Source organism: Mauremys mutica, unplaced genomic scaffold (assembly GCF_020497125.1).
Source record: "Mauremys mutica isolate MM-2020 ecotype Southern unplaced genomic scaffold, ASM2049712v1 000757F_np12_subseq_149325:201642_obj, whole genome shotgun sequence".
Taxonomy (NCBI): Eukaryota; Metazoa; Chordata; order Testudines; family Geoemydidae; genus Mauremys; species Mauremys mutica.
In genome coordinates, this window is record NW_025423047.1 from 1 (window position 1) to 6,469 (window position 6,469).

Below are 6,469 nucleotides of genomic sequence, written 5' to 3' on the forward strand. Positions count from 1 at the left end.
CAAAGAATGAAATGGACGCTCACGGAGGGAGGGGCGACTGACGTCTGTAGCTGTCCCACAGTTCCCGCACTCTCCGAAAACCATTTGAATTCTTGGCTGAGTTCCCAAAGCCTGAAGGGTCAAAAATATTGTCGCGGGTGGTTCAGGGTATATGTGCTCCCCCCCCCACCCGAAAGCAAATGGAAAAAAAATGTTTCTCGCCTTTTTTCAATGTCAACGTATGTCTACTGGATGCTGCTGGCAGACGCGGTGCAGCAGCATCCCCTTCCCTTCTGGACGGCAGAGGTACAGTAGGACTGGTATCTGTCATCGTTGTCCCGTGAGTGCTCCTGGCTGGCCTCGGTGAGGTCGGCCGGGGATGCCAGGGCAAAAACGGGAATGACTCCCAGGTCATTCTCTTCTTTAAGCTTTGTCTCCTGGAGATTCAGTCCTGCCTGGAATATCATAGTAGCTGGAGACTGCCCTCCCTTCCCCCCTTTGAGCTCTACTTGCAGAGGCAATAAAGTCTGTGTTGTTTCAAATTCATGCATTCTTTATTACTTCATCACACAAATGGGGGATAACGGTAGTCCAGGAGAGGTGGGAGAGAAGGGAAGCAATGGGTGGGGTTGTTGCAGGGGCACCGCCTAGAATGGCATGCAGCTCATCATTTCTGCTGGAAGTCTGGGGCTCTGACCTGGAGCCACCATTTGCCTGTCTGGGTCTTTAATTGGCTTGCCTGATAGTCTAGACAGGACTGACTCTCCATTAGACAAAACTTAAAGAAGGGAATGACCTGGGGAGTCATTCCCATTTTTGTCCATGCGCCCCCAGCTGACCTCACTGAGGCTGGCCAAGAGCACCCATGACAGCAACTGACAAACTTTATTAGAGAATATTTAAAAATAAACCATACAAAGTGTTTGAAGCATCAGTTATTGTGTCATTGGGGGTAACATACAGGTTGTAGGGGGATGTTAGCATTTTGGTATTGGACGGCATATACATACAGTATAACTTGTAACTATCATTATCAATTTACAAAGCAGCAGACAGTACAGTGTGCCTAACAACTATCTTTGCTAATTTGCAAAAGGCAAGAGGATACTACTGTGTAGCACTGCAGTACCATGTCTGTCAGCACCATCCAGTAGACATACAGTGATGGTGAAAAAAAGGCTGAACGGGCTCCATGATTGCCGTGCTATGGCATCTGCCCGGGCAATCCAGGGAAAAGGGCACAAAATGATTGTCTGCCGTTGCTTTCACGGAGGGAGGATTGACTGACGACATTTACTCAGAATCACCCATGACACTGTTTTTGCCCCATCATGCACTGGTATCTCAACCCAGAATTCCAATGGGTGGGTGAGACTGCAGGAATTATGGGATAGCTACCCACAGTGCAATGCTCCGGAAATTGATACTAGCCTCAGTACATGGACGCACACTGCCAAATTAATGTGCTTAGTGTGGCCACGTTCACTTGACTTTATATAATCTGTTTCCAAAAACCGGTTTCTGTAAAATCGGAATAATCCCATAGTGTAGACATACCTTGAGACAGCTTTAGAACTCTCTACCCACTATACGGCCAAGAGACAGCAGCTGTCAGATCCTGTGTGGATTGTCTGATGTGCTTGGGGCCAAGAGCAAACTGCGTACCCCCTGCCAGAGCAGAAGTAAAAATAGGGGCTTCCCAAAAAATGGGAAGGGAAGAAGAGAGAAGCAGAGAGGCAAGTGGAAAAGGAAGAGAACATGCAGACACAGGACCCTACCTAAATTCTGAAATAGATTACAAAAAAAAGAAAGAGCAGCATAAAGAAATTTAAAAAAATCTTTCAGTAAGTATTGAATTAGAAATGTTTAAAATACCATTTTCACACTACCTTTACTTTTCTTCTAAATTCTATCAAAACAAACTAAGACTTGCCACTAAACAGAACTGCACAAAAGCTTTAAATAAATTCAGATAACAGAAAAAAAACCCAAAACATTTATTTTTAAACTTGTTTTATAAGGACTAACCACTCAGTCTGTGTTCTCTTCCTCTCAGCTTCCCAAAAGGAAAGCAAGAACACTCATCAATAGCAGATAGCAGATGCATTAAAGCACCACTATCCACTCACTTCATGCTCAAAAGAGAACACTTTAACTCCTCATCGTGGTTAGCAAGGTCAGACACTTTCAACCACACTTCTCTAGTTACAAACTATAGAAATGATCCCTGAAAGTATAGTCTTAACAAAGCTGTGCTCAGCTACACACCCAGGCTAATGTGCGCAAGCTTTCTTCCCACGGTGAATGTTTTCATACAACGGGTTTCACCCCCAGAGAATTAAAGACCAAAAATCTAAAACCAGGTTCCCATTTCATTAAGCACAATTGAGACAGCTTTAGAACACTGTCCATTAGAAGATGTTTATGTCGCTATTTACAGAAACACACCTCCTGATTAGCATGTGGAGCTCCTAGCAACTAATCAAACCCTCTTGCTTTGCCATACCTCTCACAGGCTCTTCCGTACCACATGACAGCCTGTCAGGCACAGACAATCTGGACAGGTCAGCCCTTTCTAGCATGCTCCACAGCTGTTTCTCTCTGGCTTGCTCTCAAATTCATCTGCACTAGAAGTTTTTGCAGGGTTCTATGTTACCGGTGGTACCTGCACTAAATCAGTGGCTCTCAACCTTTAGAGACACCTGTACCCCTTTCAGGAGTCTGATTTCTCTTGCATACCCCCAAGTTTTACCTCACTTAAAAACTACTGGCTTACATAATCAGATGCAATATTTATAAAAATAAATCACTTGAATATAAGTATTGTACTTACATTTCAGTGTATAGTATAGAGAACAGTATAAACAAATCAATGTATGAATTTTAATTTGTTACGAATTTGCTAGTGCTTTCTATGTAGCCTGTTGTAAAACTAGGCAAATATCTAGATGAGTTGATGTACCCCCTGGAAGACCATTGGATACCCCTGTTTGAGAACCACAGCACTAAATCACCCGTACTTTTAGAACTGGTGCCACTTGAACCAAGGCATTCGGAACCATTTCAGTGCTAGTAGACAGTAGCAACACAGCTGCACAATTCCCACTTGGAAAGAAGATATCTTCTGGTCTGACCCTACCATTGTGAGCTGCATAGGCAACTTTCTCTGTGTTATCTGAGCAGAATCCACACACTATATACTACCTGTATGGCCCTGAGGATGCCACATCGGCCGCAGCTGCTGATTAGGCCACAGGTTGAGAATCACTAGTCTATAATTTTGCAAAGTCCATTGCCACAGGCTTTTTCCCCCATGTCTGCTGTGAGACAAGAGCACATGAAATTCATAGCAATATAAATATGAATGAAACCACCCAAATATATTTACATAAAAACTAGACAGTCTCATTTTAAAACAAAGAAAAACACAGGCCACACAGGGAGTGGGGCAAGAGTCTCCAATGATTTATACCCTCTCCTACCCGCCATTCAGCATAAGAATTAACCTAAATGGATCATGACTATTTACATAGAGCATCTTTCTGCTACAAAGCAGAATAAGACAAAAGGTTGAGGCTGTTCCCCTTCGCATTTGGGGAGGGAGGGGGGAGGAGTAGAAGGATTTAGATGCTCAATCCACTTCAGATTATGAAAGAAACCAAGCAGACTCATGATTTACTCAAAACCCACCCCAGCTAAAAGAAAACCAGACTATCTGCACCTAAGCGCTATACAAGTTTCTAAATAAAGCTATTATATCTAACCTTCCTCATAACTAGATTTCTGGTACACTACAAAAACTCCTTCTTTTATTCAGTATACAAAATCTAAGCACTCAGTCTGTGCTCTCCTCTCTCGCTTTTCCAACTAGCAGTCTATACAGTAACTCCTCACTTAACCTTGTAGTTATGTTCCTGAAAAATGCCACTTTAAGCAAAACGATGTTAAGCGAATCCAATTTCCCCATAAGAATTAATGTAAACGAGGGGGTTAGGTTCCAGGGAAATTTTTTTCACCAGACAAAAGACTGTGTGTGTGTATATATACACACACACAGTATAAGTTTTAAACAAACAATTTAATACTGATACACAGTGATGATGATTAGCTCAGCTTGCTGAGACCCCAGCTGCTGCAAGCTCTCTCCCTCCTGAGCCCTGCTCTATGGAAGATGGGGTAAGCGGGGTGCAGGAGCAGGAGGTAGGGGGACACCCTGACATTAGCCCCTCCCCCAGCAAGCAGGAGTCTTGGGGAGCAGCTCCAAGGCAGAGGGCAGGAGCAGCACATGGCAGGGAGACACAGCTGAACTGCAGGCAGCTGCTGCACAGGGAACTTAGGGGAGTGGGGTAGCTGATAGGGGGCTGCTGGTCCATCCTGGTTCCAAGCCCCCACCAGCTAGCTGCAACGGGCTGCTCTTTGTGAAAGCAGGAGACAAAGCAGGCGGCTGCCAAACAACATTAGAAGGGAGCATTGCACAACTTTAAATAAGCATTTTCCCTAATTGATCAGCAACATAACGAAACGTTAACCAGGACGACTTTAAGTGAGGAGTTACTGTAGGAGGGTTTAGGTCAGCTCAGCTACGTCTCTCAGGGGTGTGGATTTTTAATTTACCTCGGACAGAAAAAAGAGAGTAACAGAAAAGAGAAGAAATAAGATGGGAAGGAAAACACCCAGTGGGGCATGGGAGATGTTGACAGATGCAAATCCCTCATGTAAACCCCTCCCCCCCATGCCCTTCATTGTCTCCTCCACCCATTGCAGGGTTCCCCAGTCTTTCTCCATGGCAGGGGTTGTGTGTGTTTGATTCCACCCATAGCAAGGTCCTCCATTCTCCCCAATGGCAGGGGCTCTGTGTGAGCCGCTTTTCTCCCCATTCCACCCTCTACCCACTATAGGGCCAGGAGACAGCAACTCTCAGATCCGGGGTGGATTGTCTGATGGGCTTGGGGCCAAGAGCAAACTGCCTACCCCCTGCCAGAGCAGTAGGAGTAAAAATAGGGGTTCCCAAAAAATGGGAAGGGAAGAAAAGAAAAGCAGAGAAGAAAGTGGAAAAGGAAGAGCACGTGCAGACACCGGACCCTACCTAAATTCTGACACAGATTACAAGAGAAAAAGATATAGCAGCATAAAGGAATATTAAAAATGTTTTTAGTAAGTACTGAACTAGAAATCTTTAAAACACCAATTGCACACTAGGTTTACTTCTCTTCCAAATCCTATCAAAACAAATTTAAGTTTTGCCATTAAACAGACTATCAGCAAAAATTGTAAACAGATTCATGCAACAGAAAAACCCAAAAACATATTTTTCAATTTGCTTTGCAAAGTTTAACCACTCAGTCCGTGTTCTCCCTCTGCTGGCTTCCCCAAAAGAAAACAGGAAAAGTCATCAATAGCAAAGAACAGCTCCATTAAAACAATACTGGGTGCTTGCTTCACACTTAAAAGAAACAGTATAATTTCCCTGCTGGTTAACTAAAACAGACACTTTCAACTTAGATAATTTTTACCTCCAGGTTCCCAAGGGACAGACCAGGTTTGCATCTCGAGGCCAAAAGACCAAAAACATCAAGACACTTGATCATGACCTTTTATAGGCCAAGAGACTACTCACCCCATCCGCGCTCAAAGAGCCTACACTTCTTAATCACAAATTTTAGAAACAAACCCTGAAAATACAGTTTTATTCGGCTACAAACCCACAGTAATGCGCACACGCTTTTACCCCACGGTGAGTGTTTTCATACAGCGGGTTTCACCCCCAGCGAAGTAAAGGACACAAATCTAAAGCCAGGTCCCCATGTCATGAAGCACACTCGAGGCAGCTTTAGCCCCCTGGCCATTAGAAGATGGTTATGTCGCTATTTACAGAAACACGCCTCCTGATTAGCATGCGGAGCTCCTACCGACCAATCAAACCCTCTTGCTGTTACTGCCCGAACCGGCCCCGCCTCTCACAGGCTCTGCTCTGCCACGTGCCGGTGCCGCGCCCGTTTCCCCGCAGGCGGAGCCCGGCCCGGCGCAGCTCTGCCCGCCCGGGGCTGCAGCTGCTTCCCTCCGGTTCCCGGCACTAGAGACTTCGCGTGTCACGTGACCGGGGGCAGGCTCCGCCTCTGGCTGCTTCGAGACTGGAGCATCCCGGGGGGGAAACCAGATGGGTCATTAGTGCCCAGCAGCAGCCCCCACCCCCTCCACGCCCTCCCCCAGCGCCTCCTGCCCGCTGACAGGGGGGGAGGGAGAGGAGTTGAACGCGGGAGTGGGGCCTTGGGGAAAGGGGGGGTGGGGTGAGGTGGGGGCGGGGCCTGGGAGGAGCCCGAGGGGGGGCAGCCCCCCAGCATAGTGGAAACTCGGTGCCCCTACATCCTACTAGTGCAACCGCAACCAGGGCCGCGCAGAGCGGGGGGGGCAAGTGGGGCAATTTGCCCCAGGCTCCGGGTCCCGCAGGGGCCCCCACAAGAGTTTTTCGGGGCCCCTGGAGCAGGGTCCT

General features: G+C 46.6%; 1 non-coding gene across 1 annotated transcript; it reads right to left on the bottom strand.

The window, feature by feature from the left end:
• Window positions 1-2,005: 2,005 nt before the first annotated feature.
• Window positions 2,006-2,222, bottom strand: LOC123357546. The gene has a single exon (XR_006575569.1). It is a non-coding gene; the product is annotated as a small nucleolar RNA U3 (small nucleolar RNA).
• Window positions 2,223-6,469: the final 4,247 nt, after the last annotated feature.